Source organism: Manis pentadactyla, chromosome 2 (genome assembly GCF_030020395.1).
Source record: "Manis pentadactyla isolate mManPen7 chromosome 2, mManPen7.hap1, whole genome shotgun sequence".
NCBI lineage: Eukaryota > Metazoa > Chordata > Mammalia > Pholidota > Manidae > Manis > Manis pentadactyla.
In genome coordinates this window covers 176,632,724-176,653,499 of record NC_080020.1, presented here as the reverse complement: position 1 = coordinate 176,653,499, position 20,776 = coordinate 176,632,724, and the positions used below count along the sequence as shown (strand labels likewise).

At 40.2% G+C, this 20,776-nt stretch overlaps 1 long non-coding RNA gene across 8 annotated transcripts in view; it reads right to left on the bottom strand.

Annotated features, from left to right (window-relative positions):
* LOC118923961 (uncharacterized) overlaps positions 1-20,776 on the bottom strand; it is a 40,784-nt gene that overhangs the window by 9,737 nt on the left and 10,271 nt on the right. For 4 of the 8 annotated variants that reach the window (XR_008995811.1, XR_008995812.1, XR_005029398.2 and 1 more), the window contains exons 4-6: positions 13,239-13,431; positions 6,704-6,841; positions 4,757-5,215 (exon numbers count right to left, since the gene is read on the bottom strand). This is a non-coding gene — a long non-coding RNA (uncharacterized LOC118923961). Of the gene's footprint in view, positions 1-2,884; positions 3,189-4,756; positions 5,216-6,703; positions 6,842-13,238; positions 13,432-20,776 lie in introns of those variants that run through there. The other 4 variants (XR_008995813.1, XR_008995810.1, XR_005029397.2 and 1 more) reach the window with 4 other exon arrangements.

Genomic DNA, 20,776 nt, shown 5'->3' with positions numbered 1-20,776 from the left:
CTAAACCCCATCAAAGTTCCCATCCCTTAGAAGAGCTGATCAAATCACCCTGCTAGATGGAAAGCAATTCTGATTAAATGAATTCAAGTAAAATGTGGATGACATTACTGGGTTCCTATTCTGCATTTACAAAAGGAGCCTGGAAATTCAAATGAAAGGAAGGACATCTAATGGTGAGGCTGCCCTAGAGGAGGGGACTGGCATGTTGGCCTCTTCCCTTGCAAGCACAGTCCGTATCACTCTGTGCTGAAAATGAGTGCTACAGGACAGCATCTCAGATTGCTGAATATCACAACTCAAATCAACAGGTCCAGAAAAGAACTTGGTAGACTTGGCTACCCCTTCTGCTCTGGCTCTACTTCTGAATCACACCTTGCTTCTCCAAAGGATCTTTTTTTTTTTAGTAATTCATTTATTCAATTAATTCAACAAATATTTACTACATTCATACAATGTGTTGGGCACTGTTCTAGGTCTTGGGGATATAGAAGTGAAGAAGGCAGTTAAAGACTGTTTTCACTGTACATATACTTAAGTAGACAGAAGACAGAAAATAGGTAATAACACAATGAATAATCTTCACCTGGTAGACATAGAGTTCTGCATCCAAAATTAGAGAATAAACATTTTAATCAAAGACAGGATTTTTATAAAACATTACCCTGTACTAGATTAAACACTGAACAGATTTCAAGCAGGTAGAATACAGGCCATGATCTTGGTCTATAGCAAGTTACAATATATAAAAAAAAACTTTAAAATCTTTGCAAATTTAGACATTAAAAAAGCACTACTAAACAACTCAAGACCAAAGATTAAAATACTTAAAAATGGAATGACAGGAGCTAGAGGGTATTATGCTCAGTGAAATAAGTCAGGCAGAGAAAGACAAATACCAAATGATTTCCCTCATTTGTAGAGTATAACAATGAAGCAAAACTGAAGGAATAAAATAGCAGCAGACTCACAGACTCCAAGAAGGGACTAGTGGTTACCAAAGGGGAGGGGTGGGGAGGGAGGGAGGGAGAAGGGTATTGATAAGTATTATGATTAGTTCACATGGTATTGGGGGTGGTCATGGTGAAAACAGTGCAGCACAGAGAAGACAAGTAGTGACTCTGGCATCTTACTACACTGATGGACAGTGACTGCAACAGGGTATGGATGGTAACATGGGTGAATGTAGCAACCACATTGTTTTTCTTGTGAAACCTTCATAGGAATGTATATCAATGATACCTTAATAAAATAAATAAAAATAAAGTTTCCAATAAAAAAAGAAACTGAATGACAATGAAAACACTACTTATTGAAATATAATATCCAGCAAAAGTAGTACTTCAAAGGAAAGTTATTCATTTAAAATTTTACATTATAAAGTAAAAAGAATAGAAATTATATGAGTTAAGTACCTATTTCAGGAAGCCAGAGAGTAGAATAAATCCTAAGATGATAGAAGGAAAAAGGTAATGATACCTATTATCAGCTGTCTTTTGGTTTAATGTCCTTTCCTGTCTTTCGACTTTTCATTCTTCCAAAGGATCTTAACAAGGCCCAGATTTACAGGAGGCAGAAGTAGGCTTACATCTTGACTTCTTAGTGATCCAGAAAGGAGGGCCACAGGCAAATGTCTGAGCTTTACAACATACAGGATCACAGAAGCAGAAATGGTTAACAACAGCCTAAGTGTAATCACTTGGCACAATGTGCTATGCTGACTACAAATCACTATTCAGCATAGGGATTCTCATTCTGAGGAATTCTCTAGGAGTGTGCATGTTCTACTTGATTTTCTTGGCAAGTCCCAAGGAGCCTGGGGCACTAGCCCAGGTTGAGTCTCAGGAGCCAGGCACTCCTGTTGGGTGAAAGGGGCTGGCTGGCAGCTTCAACAGTGGAGTAAAGAAGAAATAAAGGTGAAGTCCAAGGTGAGGGAGGGGCTGGTCCAGGCAGGATTATCCCATAGCATATGCTTACGGAAATGGCCAAGCAGAGACAATAACACATGTTTTAAATTATATGTATCCAAGTGTCACCAGGGAAAAAAGCAGAATTTTGCTGGATTTTCCTTACACTTTGCTGGATTTCCTTATACTTTATGTTTAATACTGTTTTTGAACTACATACTGAGGGCTGAAAGTATGAGGGACATCATAATCTTTTTATTGCTTAGGAACTCTGAAGTTCTTAATCTGGTCCTTGGCTTCAGCAAGAAGCAAGGAAAACCAGGTTTACAAAGCTTCAAGGTCAATATTCATTTCTTCATTCAATAAACATTTCTTGAAGAGCTAGTAAGTGCCAGGTCTTGGCTTGGTCCTGGGATACAGCAGCAAACAAAACAGGTATGGTTTGAGTTCACAGGGCCCACAGTCTAGTGAGAAGAGTTGAGAAAAAGGATCCAAAGCAAAAAGCCTATTTTAGAAAATAGATAAGATTCCACAGTCAGCAATGGGATGCAGAGGAAGGAAACCTCTTTTGGGATGCCACAGAAGAGAACATGGTTAGACAAGGAGCTGCTCGGGGAGATGAATGAACTGGGTCAGATAATGCACATTTCCCCCTACTCTTCTGACAGGAGAGAGCCACTGGGGTGGTTCAGTTCATTAAGAACGGATGACCAAGGCCTTTACAGCCAATGCTGCTATGAAGCTGCTCCTTCTCTGCTTCAAGGACTGGGGTATGCTACAAGTGAGATATTTGCAAGATCCTGAAAACTCCAAAGAAAAACAAGACTTGAGTTGTCTAGTAGACAGGAATTCTAGGAAGTATAGCAGGCCAGATATAAAAAGTGTAAGAACAATTGCCAGAAGTTAGGTGATCCTCCCATCATAGGTCACCAACACTTCTCTGATATAACATGGAATGAAAAACAAAAGGCTGATTTTACCTGGAGGGGTGGGACTAGGAGGAGATCTGCTGAAATGATCAGGCTACAGCCAGAAGTCTTCTGAGAGGAGTTTCACTTCAGGGTGTGCGGTGGGCAAGGATGGTGAAAAGCTGTGGCCTGCTGTGTTGGGAAAGGGACCATCCAGCAGCTCAGCCCCAGCACCACCACAAAGCGGATGCCCTTAGTGAAGGTGGGGAAGGACAACAGCCAACAGGAGGATCTTCAGAGTAAGTGCCCAGCCAGCAGAGCAGTGACCTAGAGAGATTGCCAAATATTTGACCTCTCTGGGCCTCAGTTTCCTTATCTGAAAACGGAGATGATAAAGAGAGTATGTATTGGTTTCCCAGGGCTGCCGGAACAAATACTACAAACTGGGTGGCTTTAAACAACATAAATTTATTCTCTTACAGTTCTAGGGGCTAGAGTCCAAAGTCAAGATGTTAGCAGGGCCATGTTCCCTCTGAAGGCTCTAGGGAAGAATCGTTTCTTGCCTCTTGCAGCTTCTGGTGGCTGCCAGTAATGCCTGTCATTCCTTGGTTTGTAGCAGCATTTCTCCAATCTCTGCTTCCATCTTCACATGGCTGCCCTCCCTGCATGTGTGTGTCTCCCTTTCTTCATACGAACACCAGTCATTTGATTAGGGCCCACCCTAATCCAGTATGATTTCATCTTAACTTGATTACATCTACAAAGACTATGTCCAAATAATGAATTTGGACATAAGTTCTAGGGGGGATACTATTCAATCCAGTACAGAGCACCTACCTGATGAAGAGTTTATATATGTGTAAGGTGCTTAGGACAGTTCCTGGCACATAATATAGGCCCATGTAAGAGTTAGCTACCCTTCTTTATCATCTCTGGCATACAGTAGTTACCATGGGATATGTGGATGCCCTGTTATTAGGAATCATCCTCCCTCCATTTTGAGTCGGAAGCAAAAGACTAGATGGGACTTGACTTCCAATAAGGGCTGATGAGGGCAGAGCTAGAACACAATGGGTTTATTACCATTCAATATCTCCTATCAATACCTGATCAATACCCCCAAGCTGGAGTGAGGAAATACCTGCTGTAGTCACTTCCTTTGTTTTTTGAAACAGAAACGAAGCTTATCATTCCAAACTAAGAATGGCCCCTTCAAAGCTATCCCCAAATTAGGATCCACTTAGGAGGAACCGCTAGAGCCAGCAGAGAAGCTGCACCAGTGTGTTCAGCAGTATTAGCACACAGATCTGAGCTGTAGTTCTGATCCCAAAGTGCTTTACATAGCATATTCATCCCACAGCTTAGCAACTGAATGACTACTGACTGACTCCAAACATTAAATTCATTCTCTGAAATGGAGATCTGCCATCTCTAGGATATTCTACTTCTAATTTAGGGGAAGGAAGAATAGATTAAAAGCTGCTGCTCCCATTTCTTCTTTCTCAAAAAATGGGTTTGAGATACCACCCAACTGAAAAGAAATTAGAGCCAGATCTCAACTGCTATCTTCATATAAAAACAAATTCCAGATGGATCAAAGACTTAAATATTAAAATTTAAAGATTTAAAAATATACATACACAGTACTCAAAGAGAATGAGTAACTATTTTTATACTTTTGAGAGAAAGAAGTATGCCTTTTCTAAACATTTAGCAGAAAAAACTATGAGGAAAGATTACTCTATCTAAAAATGTTTTTCTAGGCAAAAAAATTGCATTAACAGTTGAAAGATAAATGACAAACTGGGAACAACAATTCTGCATCATAAAAGTCAACAACACTTTAGCTCTTACAAATTATTAAGAAAATATTACAGGGAAAATGTCCAAAGGACATAAGTGATTCAAAGCAACAATATAAATATAAATATAAATGAAAATACATTTGAGAAGATGTTCAATCTTTAATATTTAAAGAAATGTAAACTAAATCATACTTATTGAGTGCCATGTCCAGTTACTATTTGAAGCATTTTACTTGGATTAATTGATTTATGCCTCATGAAATCGGTGTTATCGCTATTCCTACTTTACTGAGGGACAGAACTTAAATGACTTACTCAAGGTTACAAGGTAAATGGCTGACTTGGAATTCAGGCCCCAACAGGCTGGTCCCAGAGTCACAGTCTCAACTGCCATGTTATAATGGCAAGAACACTTTTCACCTATCAGATGGGGAAAATGAAAAACACACAACCCAGCATTACTGATGATGTGGAGAAATATGCAGTCTTATTTGGTGTTGGTAGAAGTCAACATTCTTAAGAGTAGTTTGGCTCCAAAAATCAGCGTTTTAAGTGTGCATATCCTTCAACTCAATCACTCCATTTCTTGGAATTTATCCTAAGGAGGGAAGAAGACAAACGTGCAAAGATTATATATAGGATGCTTAGCACGAATGTACATAATAACAAAAATTTGCAAATAACCCAATAGGTATACCAAAAGTCCAATAAATTCATTCATTCAACAAACATTTACTGAGCACCAACTGTGTACCAGGAAGTAATCTCAGTACCAAATACAGAGCAATGGACAATAAAGAAAAAAATCCCTATCTCATGGAGCTTACATTCTAATGGAGGGTATTAGGCAATAAGAAAAACTTGTAGTCTATCAAGTGGTGCTAAATGCTATAGAGAAAAATAAAGGAGAGAAAAGAGAGGAAAGGAAGGGGGTTTGCTACAATTATAAGTAAGGGAATCAGGGGAGGTCCCATTGACAACAGATGAGATAGATTTTATTAGAGAATATTTTAGAGACTAAAATACATTCTTGTATATCTAACACACAGAACTACACTTCAGCTATTCTGTATTTATTGACATGAAAAGATGTCTATAACATACAAATGAAAAAAGATTCTCACCACACACACACACAAATAGGTAACCATGAGACAGATGTGTTAATCATATTGTAATAATTTAATAATATATATGTATATCAAATCATCATATAAACTTTACACAATGCTACATGTCAATTACATCTCAATAAACCTGGGAAAAAAGGTGAAAAAAAGATTGCAAAACAGCATTAAGGAAGAAAACCAGTTTTAAGGTAGATTCCATTGATAGGAAATCACATGTGTATACATGCTTATGCTTTAAATGGGAGAGAGGAACAACACAGAGATTAACAACAAGCAAGGGTCCAGGGTGGGTGCCAGAGAAGTGGTTCAACAAGCATTTGTTCTGCCACCCACTCACTCATCCTCCTCTCCACACCTACATTTTGTCCCAGAAGGGATTTAAGGACAGACAGCAAATCCATATATCCCCACAAGTTCTTTAACTCTCCCCAAGCCCCCTCACCCTTTTCCCTTCTCTTCCCACTGACTTAGGCCCGTGATAAGGTGAAAGGGATAAAAGTTTAAGTAAGCTGAGGGCAAAAGAAGGATGGAAACTCCTACAGAGCTAGATGGGATCCTCTTATTTCAGCACGAGGGAAACATTCTAGGAGGCACACATCTTCCCTGCAAATCTCTTGAAGCAAGGCTATCTGCTTCAGATTCCCTATTTCATCTCCTACAAACCCCAAATGCCTTTCAGGGTAGCCGGGAGCAACATTGACTCATTCACAGGGAGGTGACAAGACACAGCAGGCCAGAGCTCTGCCCTGGCACATGAGTGCTTGCATCGTCCTATGAGCAGAAAATGACACAGAGCCATGCCCTTTTTGCCTCCTACTTTATCCCTGCCTCCACACCTGAATCCAGCAAATTATGCTGGCTAAGTCAGACTCTTGCCCACCCCCGTACCGCCTTCCTAAGACCACCCTAGAGAGTCACAGACTTCCCTACTAAGATGTTCAAGACTAGGTCCTTACCAAGGAAGTTGTCCAAGGTGACCAGACACGCTAGTTTGAATGGAAGATTTTCAGTCTTGGGTGAAATTTTGAGTAATGTGGTGGACAGGGTCCAGATAAATTTGCTCTCAAATACGTAGGACAGATTGCACTTCTCACCTGAGCATAAAGCCACAAACAAGAAACTGGAGACTTTCCAAAGGTGGGACCCATGTTGCTTTTCCCTATTTCTTTAGCCTGAAGGTTGGAGTGGAGGGCAGGAGTACAGGTAGGGGACCTAGGGAAAGATTTGACTGTTTCAAAATATTTTTCACAAGCTCTCTGTCACCTCTTGGGTATCAACATATTCCAGGCCCTGTGGTAAGTACATGCTTTCATTTACTCTCACCAAAAATGACGAATCACTTTCATCAAACAGTCCTACTATGTGCTACTAAATTTAAGAAGTTTAAGGCACATACAGGTCCAGCTGCCCTGCTGACAGCTAAATACCTAAGTTTGACATTAGGAAAATGGTAAAACACTGAGATTCCCCTCAGGGTTGCAACACGAAGTCTCATTACACACTCCCAGGCCACAGGCCTTCAGGTCCCATTTCGGCTTCTCCTGTCTCCTGGGCTTTCAGAAGGGAACACCTCACACCCACTCAGTCACACACATGCACTCACACACACCCTCCGACATACTTAGTCTGCAAGTAGAAGAAATTCTTCACTAGTGAAGAAAACAAGAGTCAGAGAAAAACCAAAAGCAATCATCTCTTCAGCAGAGGAGCCTCTTTCTCACCACCTCTCGTCTTTCTTGAATATGTAGCTCTTGAGCAACTTCTATTACTCCCATTACTATAGAATATAATCATAAGACATGCTTCCTGCCTTCAAAAATTTACTATTTGGGAAGGCAAATTCAATACACAGAAAACATGTTATTAAAAAGGAGGCTCCAAGATTTCTAGAGCATGGAACAGGAAGAAGAGAGATGCTAGTTAAGACAATGGGAGAGGTGGTAAAGTAAGATAGATGGTGGGGTATCCTGACATATACTATTATCTTCAGTTTCAAACGCAATCTCCCCTTGTTTTGTTCCATCCTTAGCAGATATGTTTCAAGAAAAATCTCAAATATAAAAATCCAAGACATGAAGTTGGAGATCATTAATTAGACAAAAAGGATCACTCTGTTCTCTGTAAAGATTAAGGAGATAAATTTAAAACTGCCCCAACTCCTGTCCCCGTTACTGCGTGCATGTGTGTGATGCACACACACATGTGCACTTTATCCAACTTTTCAGAATCACATTTATCAGGGTGAAGTACTGTTTAAAAAATTATAAAAGGCAATATATTGACAAATAAATAGACAATGAAAATGTGGACTGGATATATATAATGGAATATTACTCAGCCTTAAAAAGGAAATCCTGTCACGTGGTACAACACTGATAAACCTCTGCCAAGTGAAAAAAGATAGTCACAAGATGACAAAGACTGCATGACTCCACTTACATGTGATATCTAAAGTAGTCAAATTCATAGAAATATAAAGCAGAATGGTGGTTAACTTGGAGTTAGGGGGAAGGGGAAATGAGCTGTTTAATGAGTGTAAGTTTCAGTTTTTGCAAGTAAGTTCTGCTGATCTTTAGTACACTGTGAATATACTTAACAACACTGAGCTGTACACTTAAAAATGGTGAAAATTGAAACTTTTGTTATGTTTTTTACCACGATTTTTTTTTAAAGGCAATATACACATGGGTAAAAAAAAAATTTCAATAACACAAAAAGATATTTTTAAAAAATTCCCAGAGAATAACAAGTATATGGAGTCTTCCCCTTTTTCTTCCATACAAACACTAATACTAGCATGCTACAATGCTATTCTGCACCTCGCTTTAGTATTCTCTTGATAGGTCTTGGAGATTTTTCCATGTGTGTGTGTGTCTTATTCTTTTTAATAGTCTCATAACATGGTAATATTCATCATAGTTTACTCAACTAGTCCCTTATCAATATATTGTGATATATATTTTTTAAGCAACACGTATTAAAGGATTTGCATACCAATTCTGCATATTTTTCCCCTCAACAAAAATGTTCAGACTCACTCTTTATCCTCCAAGCAACTACGAATGGTGATTAATATTTGCTTTGGTTTGAATTTAATAGTGCTTCACCTTGGCTCATTTCTACTAGGTTACTGACTTTGTCACTGTCACAAGGAGTCACAACTCAAAGATATGATCAAGGAAACACATGAAATAGCTATCATCCTCTGAATATTATGGTCAGCCTTTACTCCAACCTTTTAATGGTTTGTCAGTAGTATGTATGTTTTACTGTGCTTATCTCTGAGGAAATTATATATATATATACACACACGCACACTTCTATTACCTAAATAATTTTTTTAAAAGCACCTCTTTCACTACAGTGTCTCTGGTCTGCTATATGGTTTCTTTCAGAGAGCACAGTGAGGCAGAATGAGTGAGGGCACTACAGACACATTGGGGTTTGAATCTCAGTTCTGCCATTTCCAAGTTAATCCACCTCTCAGAGCTTCTGGGTTGTCATCTATAAACTAAGGACAATATGTGTCATCTGTCCCAACACAGGTGAAATCACAATGCAGGGTGAAAAGTTCACCTACGGGGTCCCAAGTGCTGCCTCAGCTGAAGTGGCACTGCCTGGGGAAGCCAAAGAATACTTAGAGGAGTGATATAGGGCAAGAAGGAATCTGACCAAACTGATGCTAGAACAGATGCTTCCACCAGAGGCAAGAACACACAGAAAGGGTGAGAGTTGTGCAGAGCCACAAAGCACTGGCACAAGTACTCACAAGAAGGTGAAAGGCAACTTAGCAAGTAATTACTGAGTGCCTCTATGCACTAGAATCTGAAGATACAACCTGTGAGCAGTCTCTGCTCTCATGGATCTTATAATCTAGTAGGAGAGAAAGACAAACCAATAAAGTGGAAAATGGTCTAAAGGAAGCAAACAGGGTGTAAAGATAGAGAAAAATATGGAGTTGCTTTGTTTAATGTGGCCAGAAAAGACATTTAAAAGGAGATAATGCTTAAATGACACTTAAAGACAAGGGATGGTTAATGAGGTGAAGAGCAGGGTAAAGAAAGTTCTAGGTAGAGACTACAGCACTCAAAGACCCTGAAGCCAGGGAGCTGAAGAAGAGGTCAAAGAACTGCAAGCAGGTGAGGGTGCCTGCAGGAGATGAGGAGGAGAGGGGCTTGGGATGAGATTTGAGAAACTGGCAAGAACCATATCTTGCTGGGCCTTGTAGACCCAATTTGGAGCAAATTGTGCAAGACTGTTTATTCCAACCTGAGACATGTGGACTTGATTGTATAGGTAATGGAATGCAACAGAGGATTTGAGAAGAAGGAAGAGAGGTTTGGGTTATTTTATAGGTAGACAATGGGATCTATATAGAGGACGGCTGCAATGGGGAGTGAGGACAGACTGGAGACCAAATGAAGATGGCCTATATTAGGGCAGAGTCAATGTGCACAGTAAAGTGAGACACCCCAGAGACAAACACGAAGTGCAATTGGCAGCATTCAAGGTCTATGTTCTGGGCTGCTTTCTAAGTCTAAAGTTGAAGCCCTTATAAATCCCAGAGGTACTGATCAGCCACAGGGGAGTCATTAAGGCCCTCTACTTCATCTGTTCTCCATGCCTACAATGGCAATGAGAAAATGAGGTACCAGTACATAGAGACAGTTATCCATTGTCCCCACTGAATGACAGGTAACAGACTAAGGATCCTAGATCCTTAGGATCTAAGTAAAGGGTTCAAATCCCCTTCCTTCCCCTTTAGGGGAGGGGGGGATCAGCCGAGTCTTCTAGTTTAGTTTATCATCTCCTACTGAGTCACTTGGGAAGCCAGCCCAACCAAAATGCAGATTCCTGGTTACCACTCCAAAGCTACCAAATCAGAATAGCTAGGAGTAGAGACTAGGAATCTGCAATTTAAGTAAGTATCCAGCTCCCCCACCATGCCCCCTGTAATTCTGATACATTAAAGCTTCAAAATCATAGCTCTATAAACAGAGCTAGTGGAGGAAAAGGCCCTCACTTGAAGCTGGCTGGCAATATCAAAATTAGGAGACTACATATAGTCAAGAGTCAAGCTAGGCATGGAGTAATCTAGAAAGGGGAGTCATAATGGATTATCTGGAGGATAATCCATAATGGAAATCTGAAGGCCCCAACGAAGAAAATAGGAGGCAGGACATCAAAGCATGGGGCCTAGAGAGAGCAGAGGATTTAAAGACAGGGAGCACTCTTGGGGAAATCACTCACAACACCCCTGATCTCTGGTTCTCTGAGGTTGATTTGCCCAGCAGAGCCCTAAAAGGGGCATGCAGATGCCTCGCATAGACCAAGAGACTGGGCCTTACACTCCCCAGTATGTTCACACAATCACTCCATCCAGCCTTCAAGAGAGAATACACCCCTCCTTAGTGAGTACTGTTTCCATCACCATGATCCCCCCAGCCTCAGCACCCACCACGATGCCGGCTACTCATCAGTCTGCAGAAGGGCTCCAGGCTATGAAGGAAACATACAGAGCACCTCGAAGAAGGGCTAATGACTAGCACTACTCACCAAGACTCTCCATATAGCACATCAGAGACCCCTAACATTGCCACAAACTCAAGGACCATTTCACCGAAACACCAAGCCCACTGCTTATACATCTTCAGATCCTACCACTGATGCACATCCCGCCCATCTTCTACTGCCAACCGACAGAGTCCCACCCTATATTCTACACTCCCATGCCCATCTCCAGAACTCAGAGGAATTCCACAGATTTGGGTTAGGCAGCGGCTGCTGAGGCCAGCTCCTATGTCTGGTTTGGTGGAGGGATGCAGTCACAGGAGCACTCGCCCTACCTGAAGGGAGCATCCTCACCTACCTGAAGGGTGTGCCAGAATTGTTGCAGGTGTCTATACAGGAAGCTTTTCCCAAAGATGGTGTAGCTGAGCTAACTAGTACATTTAAAGCAGGAAACGTAGGCTCTTGGGAACAGAAATTGAAGTGAGGTGGGGGGAGAGGTAAGGTAGGATATCTAGGGATTTGATTTTAATAAATAGCACATAAAATACAAAGTAGTAGGCAACCTAGTTCAAACCCTTGCATGTCAACTGATCCTTCTTATAATCTAAAAGCTGGTTCTACACTGAAGAGGTAAGAATGCCAAATGATGATTTAAGTAATACCCATGATTATTTATGGCCCTAATCCTGACTGCTTGCCCTGCCCCTTCTTACACTCCACCCACTATCTTGACTCTCTAGATTTCTGACCTAATGATTCATCTTCCTATTTATCTTTGCCTCACCTTATCCCGAAGACCTTTTGCTTCCTTCCTTGCTTAGGATTCCACTCTACTCTCAGTTATTCTACCATCAGCCACTCAGAGTAAAGAATCTGCCTCCCAGATCCTTGACCTCAGCATCAATGCCCCCTCTGTAGGCAAGTCCCCTGCCAAGTTTAACCCTGATTTTATGTCTTAGAGAGAGATAAGCATATTAGATGGGTCACCTCAAGCATGTTAGATGGTTCATCTAGGCAAACACTGGAATCACCAAAGATGAAATAAGGAGAATGACAATGAACTAGGATCAAATGTCTAGACCTCACCCTGACATTATAAGGCATACCTTTCTTAGCCCTCAGGTGATAACCCTAGTACTCCATCCCTTCTAACCACCACCCCTACCTCAAGGGATCCTTCCACCTCACCTCTGCCCAACAGAACTTAAAGTCTAGTAAAAAGGAGACAAATAATTAAAATACATAAGATAATTAAAGGCAATGCATACAGAGTTCTAAGATTAAGAAAGCTAATCAGGTGAAGTTATACCTAAGCTTAAACTTAAAGGATGAATAGGAGATACCTAGGCAGTGGCAGGAAACATTTTTCAAGAAGTTTGACATTTGAGGAAGAGTGTTCTAAGCAGAAGGAACAGCATATGCAAAGGTCCTGCAGCAAGAAAGAACATCTGAAGAGATGGGATGAGCTGGGGGGCGTGTAGGCCAGGGTACAAAGTTTCCTGAGGCAGATGATGCTGGGGAGACCAAGAAAAGCCTTACAATACATATGAAGCTGTGTTATCATTCACCTAACAAATATTCACTGAGTATCTACAACATGCCATGTACTGTCCTAGGCTAGAAATGCAACAGTGAATAAAACAGACAATATCCCTGTTCTCAGAAAATTTACATTTGAATTTGAAATATGTGAATAAAAAACAAGAAAAAATATGGCATATTGAAAAGTGTTATGAAAAAGGGGGGTGGGGAAGAAATGATGCTGCTGATAACAGCTAACATTTACAGAGAACTGAACCACCAACCATTCTAAGCATTTTATATATGTTAATTAATTTAATCTTCATAAATATGCTTATAAATTAGGACACTAAGGTACAGGATATTGGCAGTGAAGAAGGAAAGAACGCAACTGGATTCAAGAAATACTAGGGAGGACAAGTCCTGGTGGCTGGTTGTCAGAAGAGGGGAGGGACTTACAGTGACTACTCAGCTTGGGCCTGGCAACTATGTAGGTGGTGGTACTGTTTGTGACAGGACACTGGATGAGGAGCAAGTGGGAAGAGCAGGAGGCTGCATTTTGCCAAGTCCACAAACCATCCCAGTGGAGTTGTTTACATAAGCAGTCTGGAGAGAGATTTGAACGGCGTCCATTTGTAGATGGTAAATGAAGCTGTCAGAGAGGTTGAGATCATGTAGGGAGAGTGCAAGGAAAAGAAAAAAAAAGGCTTAGGATCAGAATGCTGACATTTAAATGTAAGAATCATTTATAACAACAAAAAGGACAATACCTTAATGTCCCTCAATAGGAAAATAGCTAAATAAAACACAGTATGTCTATTCTATGAAATATTACATATTAGGCAGAAAAAATGAAAAGTAATAGTACCAACATGGAATACTGTCAAGGCATAGTACTGAATCAAAAGAAAGAAATACCAGAATGATACATAAAATATGACCCCATTTGTGAAAATAAACACAAAAACCACAGTTTTTCTGGGTTCATGCATACATATGTAAATACAAAGAAAAATGTCTGGAAGGTACACTCCAAACCACTAACACATTACCTCTAGGGAATACAGAAATAATGGAAATGGGGTCTGTGTGGTGGGGGAGCTGGAATTCAAAATATCTATGTTTTGATTTTTTGGGGGGGGGTTACTATGTTCTCTGTAAAATTTAAAAATTAAAGATCATTTTTTCAAAAAATAATGAGAATCTCTGCACATTCCTCTCAATTTTGCTGTGAACCTTAAAGTGTCCTAAAAAATAACTCTTAACCTTTTTTTTTGAATGGGCAGATGGGGGAGCCTACAAAAGTCATCCTTTGCTTCAATTACTGAATTTTCTCCATCCTTTCCACCCCCACTGACCTTAATGTTCAGATATTCCAGCTTCCCATCTGCCCATAACTGAGATGTTAACACTCAGCCCCCCAATTTCATGCTCTACCCTAAATCCTTGACCTGAGGCTCAACCTGGCCACCAATCTCCTAGCCTGGTCCAGAGCCCCAGAAGGTAAGACAACAAAGTTCTAAATGAAAATGGGAAAATGAATACAGATGCCAAGCTTCAAGAACAGAAATGAGGAGGCCTTGCTGGCCAGCAAAATTCTCAAGGTGGAGGAGGTATTTAAAGGTCTGGAAGCAGCTCTATAGTGCTGGGGGATGGGGCAGTCAGTCAGAATCAGGGGGAAGCGGTATGGGGTCAGGTGAAGAAAGAGCCAGTTTCACTTCTAAAGGTTCCAAGAGAAATGCCGTACAGTGGTGGAAACCAAGTTTACAGCAAAGGGAAGAGGGTAAGCTCATTTTGTGGAGGGGCTGGGCGCGACATGGGGGTGGGTGTGCCTAGAGGTATTTAGAGGAGTCACTTCACTTCAGCGATTCCAGGAGACACGGTGTAAAAGCTGAGAAGCTGGAAAAGTAGAGAGGCCAGGGACTTGGCTCTTTTCTGGAAAGGAGGTTCTATAAATGAGAAAAGACTGAAATAAACCTTTTCCTTCTTCAGTAAACCAAAGGCAGAGAGACCATGGCAGGTCTCTGGTGACTGTGTTCCTAACTTTCAACTTCCTGAGGATGAAAGACAACTTACTTGGTCTACATGTTTTCCTGGTTACCAGAGAAATGACACTAAGTAGGCCTTACCCAACAGCTGACTCACTGTCAAATTAGACTATCTCAGAGCCTGCTATACCTCGTGCCTCACGCAGTCACATACCAGACAGCTCCAGAAAGAAAACAACCTAGTGTGAGCTGTCAAAAGTCTTCTTTGTACCTGACCTCACCCTCTGGAATAGGTTTCATTTCAAAACTGAAAGGCACCAAAGGGCTGGGGAAATCCAAAGATCAACAGAGTCAGGAACAGGTGGTTTCCAGCAAAAAAGGGTCCCAGGCTGGAACTCAAAACAGAAACCAGACCTCTGATAAGACAGTTTATGATGTCTGTCTCCAAGCTTTCAAATACTTAAATGCTTTCCAATATTTACAACAGGGCATGACCATGCTTACCCAACTCCTGACAACGAAGTATCTAATTTTCCAAATATTCAATCAACTTCCTGGCTTTAAGTTTTAGAGCTCTGGGGTAGTTCCAAAAGGTGGGATATTACAATAACTTGTGAATTTTTCAGTCCTCTAAATGGGTCACATTTTAACCATAATGAATTATACTACCTCTTCATTACCTCTTCCTTCTTCATCTCTGCATAAACACTTGGCAAAACTTTCCTGTCTCACTAAAAAATTTCTAAGTTGCTCTTGATGGCCCTCTCACTAGAATGATGTTCAACACAGTGAAAGCCTAGTTCATCAAAAGTCATTTTATTTGCTTGAGGTCCATTTTTAACTAGCTGTGTGACCTTGGGCAAATCACTTAACTTTTTTGGGTTCAGTTTCCTCATCTGTAAAGGAGGTTGGAAACCGATAGAAGGAAAGCAATAAAACTTCCTTGAACTAAGAAAAGACTTAAGTTTTTAAGTAGAAAAGGTTCAAGTGACAAGCAGAGATTTTTAAAAAGATATGAACCTAAGCATATCATGATAAAACCCTAACCATGAAGAAAAAAACTTACAAACTTGCAAAAAGAAAAAACAGGTTATTACTTACAAAGGAAAATATCCAACTGGCATTGGACTTCTCATCTGTATCACTAGAAACTAAAGAAAGTAGAAAGCTGCATACAGACTGTATAGACTAGGACTACTATTCAAGAATCCTGGATTTTGCAAGTACCATCCATGACCCATTTCTAAGAAAAATTACTCAAAGACTTATCCTAGTCAAATTAATATTTAAAATTTTTGGAACAAAGCTAGAAAAGATAATGTATGCACAAGACAAGACATGTTTTCCCTTCCGCCAGAAAAACCTTTTAATGAGGTTTTAACAGATGACTTCTGATTACCTTTCCAAGTACAAACAGAAACTGTCTGGTACACAACCATCCCTGGCAGTCTGTGTTTGCGAGTTGTTCATCACCTAGTGGCCTAATGAAGTAAATGCAGTTTTGTCAAGAGCCTGCATCAACTTCCAGCCATTTTGTGAGCTCTAACAAGGGTGCAGAGGGCAGCAGCCTGGCGTCTTAGAGATTGCAAGAGTAGGAAAATACAAACCTCCAGACTCATATACAATGGTATAGATTCACTTTACTAGCCACTCATTATCCAAGGATGTGAGAAGGGCTCACACCTTTGTGCCTAACTAATCACAAGAAGTGAAGTACAGATTTGTTACAAATGGTAAGAGAGATTACTTTTGTGCCCAGTCTGAACTGAAAGCAAGTTTACATGCTAAGACAAAACTGTAAACATGCCTTAAACATAGGAAGAGTGCCTTCAAATGTTCCCAAGACTGGCAATGTGGAAAATGGATTGTATTTCTCCTGGATGGCTCCAGGGTACAGGCCTGAAACTGATGACAAGTTGTATCAATTAGATTTCAATTCAAAACAATAAATAATTTTCTACCAATGAGAGCTATTCAACAATATAATGGGATTCCTCAATAAGCAATGAGCTCCCCAGCAATGGAAGTATTCAAAAAGAACTTGGATAATTATCTGTCAAGGGAACAATAGCAAGCATTGAACAACACACTGGAGACAAGGACACTGACTAAATTTCCTTAAATGGCCTTTCTGACCTAAGAATCTATCATCATTCTAAATAAAACAAAAACTAAACAAAACCACTAATTAATAACTAAGCAGTCTTTCCTCTGCCTTTTTTTTTTTTTTCAAGTTCTAACCAAGCAGTACAATTTAGTGGATTGGATACCACCTTCCACTTGAGTACATATACACAAACTATTTTACTCTATTTGCCTCACTTTCATTATCTGTAAAATCAGAATAATAGTACTTTTCTCATTACTATAAAGATTAAATAATACTTTTTAAGTACTTAAAATTGAGCCGAACTTACAGGAAGTGTATAAAGCTAGTAGCTTGACAAGGGAAAGGTAGCCTGGTGGGGGGAGGGATGGAAAGTGAAACCTCAATGTGCTGCTTGTTTTAGTTATCTGTACCCAACCCTCAACCAAAGCATTCCTGGCAGTTGCTGGCCAGAGGCTAGGTTCCCTAGGCAACCGGCCTCAAAAAGAGCCGGGATCTATCTTCTTCAGGAAGGAGGTTCATTCTTTGCCCTGAAATTTGGCATCTTCCCCTATACAAAGCAAGCTCCCTAAAACCTCACAAACACCACTGCTCCAAAATCAAGGAACTGAGCAGGTGTTACTCTCCTCACTTCACATGATCACAGAATGTGAGAGTTAGAAGGGAGACCACCTAGCATATGAGTGAGGACAAGGCTGAGAAAAGTGAAGTCCTGGACATGGTAAGTTGGTGACAAAGTCCAGATAAGACCACAGGCCTCCTTATTCCTAGCCCAGTAGTCAAAATCATCCCTTTTTTCATATGGGAAAAATAGGACTGACCCTACTAAGCCACCTGTCCCATGCTACATTCTGTACAGGTTAAGAAAGGAACAGAAGCAGTAGTGGGTAGAGGTTAAGATAATAGACTCTAGAGCCAGACTGTGTGCTCAAATCCCAGTTCTACCACCTAGTAATTGGGTGACTTTATTCAAGTTTCCTACCTTCTCTGTTTCTATAAAATAAGAGTGCTACCTGACAGAGTTATTTTAAGGATTAGATGAGATAATTCATGTAAAATGCATGGCACATAGAAGCACACCATGTATACACTGCTCTGCTTCTCATCATTACCAGTTGTATTAGAGAGAAAATCAATAGTAACAAAAAGAGATGGGACAAGCTCCTACTTCTGTTCCAAAGAGCACTGGGAAGGGCAGGTGTATACAGACCCATTTCCTGGCCTCAGCTAGGTAACACCAAATCCCTCAGTGTAAGATGTCACTAACCCATCACTTACTCATTTCTTTGGATCTAGGGGAAGAACCAATCACAGAATAACCAGTTACATGCTATGGTGATAAGACACTTAAGGTCACAAATAAAGGTCAGGTAGGAGTGAACCCAAGTGTGACCTTTACATCTATGTTCATTGCAAGATGGATAAATGCAGTTCACATCCAGTCTCTTCCCCTCAACTCACGACAGTGGTGTAATCTAACGGTTAAGAACAAGAGCTCTGGAGTTTGACTGCTGGGTACGAATTCCTTCCATCATTTATTTGCTGTGTCACTTGGGCAAATTACCTTACCTCTCTCTAAGCCTTTGTTTCTCCATCTATTAAATGACGATAACAACTATTTTAATTATGGTAACAGCTGACATTTGGTGAGCACTTTCTATGTGCCAAGCACTATGTTAAGCACTTTCTATCATAACCACCTTATAAGGCAGGTACTATTATTACCCTCATTTTATGGATAAAGAAAATGAGGCAACATCATACTAAACAGTGAGAAGCTGAAAGCTTTTCCTTTAAGATCAGGAACAAGATTATGCCCACTCTCCCCACTTCAATTCAACACAGTTCTGGAGGTCCTGGCTATGGCAATCAGACAACACAAAGAAATAAAAGCCTCCAGATTGGCAAGAAGAAGTTAAACTATCCCTGTTTGCAGATGACATGATTTTGTACATAAAAAACCCTAAAGAATCCACTCCAAAACTACTAGATCTATTATCTGAATTCAGCAAAGTTGCAGGATATAAAATTAATACACAGAAATCTGTTGCGTTCCTATACACTAACAATGAACTAGCAGAAAGAGAAATCAGGAAAACAATTCCATTCACAACTGTATCAAAAAGAATAAAATACCTAGGAATAAACCTCACCAAGGAAGTGAAAGACCTATACTCTGAAAATTACAAGACATGGAAGAAATTAAAGAAGATACCAATAAATGGAAAAACATCCCGTGCTCATGGCTAGGAAGAATTAATATTGTCAAAATGGCCATCCTGCCTAAAGCAATCTACAGATTCAATGCAATCCCTATCAAAATACCAAAAGCATTCTTCAACGAACTAGAGCAAATCGTTCTAAAATTCATATGGAACCATGAAAGACCCCAAATAGCCAAAGCAATCCTGAGGATGAAGAATAAAGCGGGGGTGATTATGCTCCCTGACTTCAAGCTCTACTTCAAAGCCACACTAATCAAGACAATATGGTACTGGCACAAGAACAGACCCATAGACCAGTGGAACAGACGAGAGAGCCCTGATATAAACCCAACCATATATGGTCAATTAATATATGATAAAGGGGCCATGGATACACAATGATGGGGAAATGACAGCCTCTTCAACAGCTGGTGTTGGCAAAACTGGACAGCGGCATGCAAGAGAATGAAACTGGATTATTGTCTAACTCCATACATGAAAGTAAACTTCAAATGGATCAAAGACCTGAATATAAGTCATGAAACCATAAAACTCTTAGAAAAAAACATAGGCAAAAATCTCTTGAATATAAACATGAGTAACTTTTTCCTGAACGCATCTCCTCGGGCAAGGAAAACAAAATAAAAAATGAACAAATGGGACATCAAGCGAAAAAGCTTCTGTACAGCAAAGGACACCATCAGTAGAACAAAAAGGCAGCCTACAGTAAGGGAGAATATATTCATAAACGATGTATCCAATAAGGGTTTAACATCCAAAATATATAAAGAACTCACATGCTTCAACACCCAAAAAACAAAAAAACCGATTAAAAAATGGGCAGAGGATCTCAAAAGACACTTCTCCAAAGAAATTCAGATGGCCAACAGGCACAAGAAAAGATGCTCCACATTGCTAATCATCAGGGAAATGCAAATTAAAACCACAATGAGATATCATTTCACACCAGTTAGGATGGCCAACATCCAAAAGACAAACAACAACAAATGTTGGTGAGGATGTGGACAAAGGGGAAACCTCCTACACTGCTTGTGGGAATGTAAATTCGTTCAAGCATTGTGGAAAGCAGTATGGAGGTTCCTCGAAAGCCTAAAAATAACCCTGAAAACTACAAGACACTCTTAAGAGAAATTAAAGAGGACACTAATAAATGGAAATTCATCCCATGCTCTTGGGTAGGAAGAATTAATATTGTAAAAATAGCCATCCTGCCTAAAGCAATCTACAGATTCAATGCAATCCCTACCAAAATACCAACAACATTCTTCAACGAACTGGAGCAAATAGTTCTAAAATGTATAAGGCACCACAAAAGACCCCGAAGAGCCAAAGCAATCCTGAGAAGGAAGAATAAAGCAGGGGGATATTGCTTCCCAACTTCAAACTCTACTGCAAAGCCACAGTAATCAAGACAATTTGGTATCAGCACAAAAACAGACCCATAGACCAGTGGATCAGAATACAGAGTCCAGATATTAACCCAAGCATATATGGTCAATTAATATACGATAAAGGGGCAAGGTTGTGGAAAAAGGGGAACCCTCCTACACTGCCGGTGGGAATGTAAACTAGTTCAACCATTGTGGAAAGCAGTATGGAGGTTCCTCAAAAAACTCAAAATATAAATACCATTTGACCCAGGAATTCCACTCCTAGGAATTTACCCTAAGAATGTAG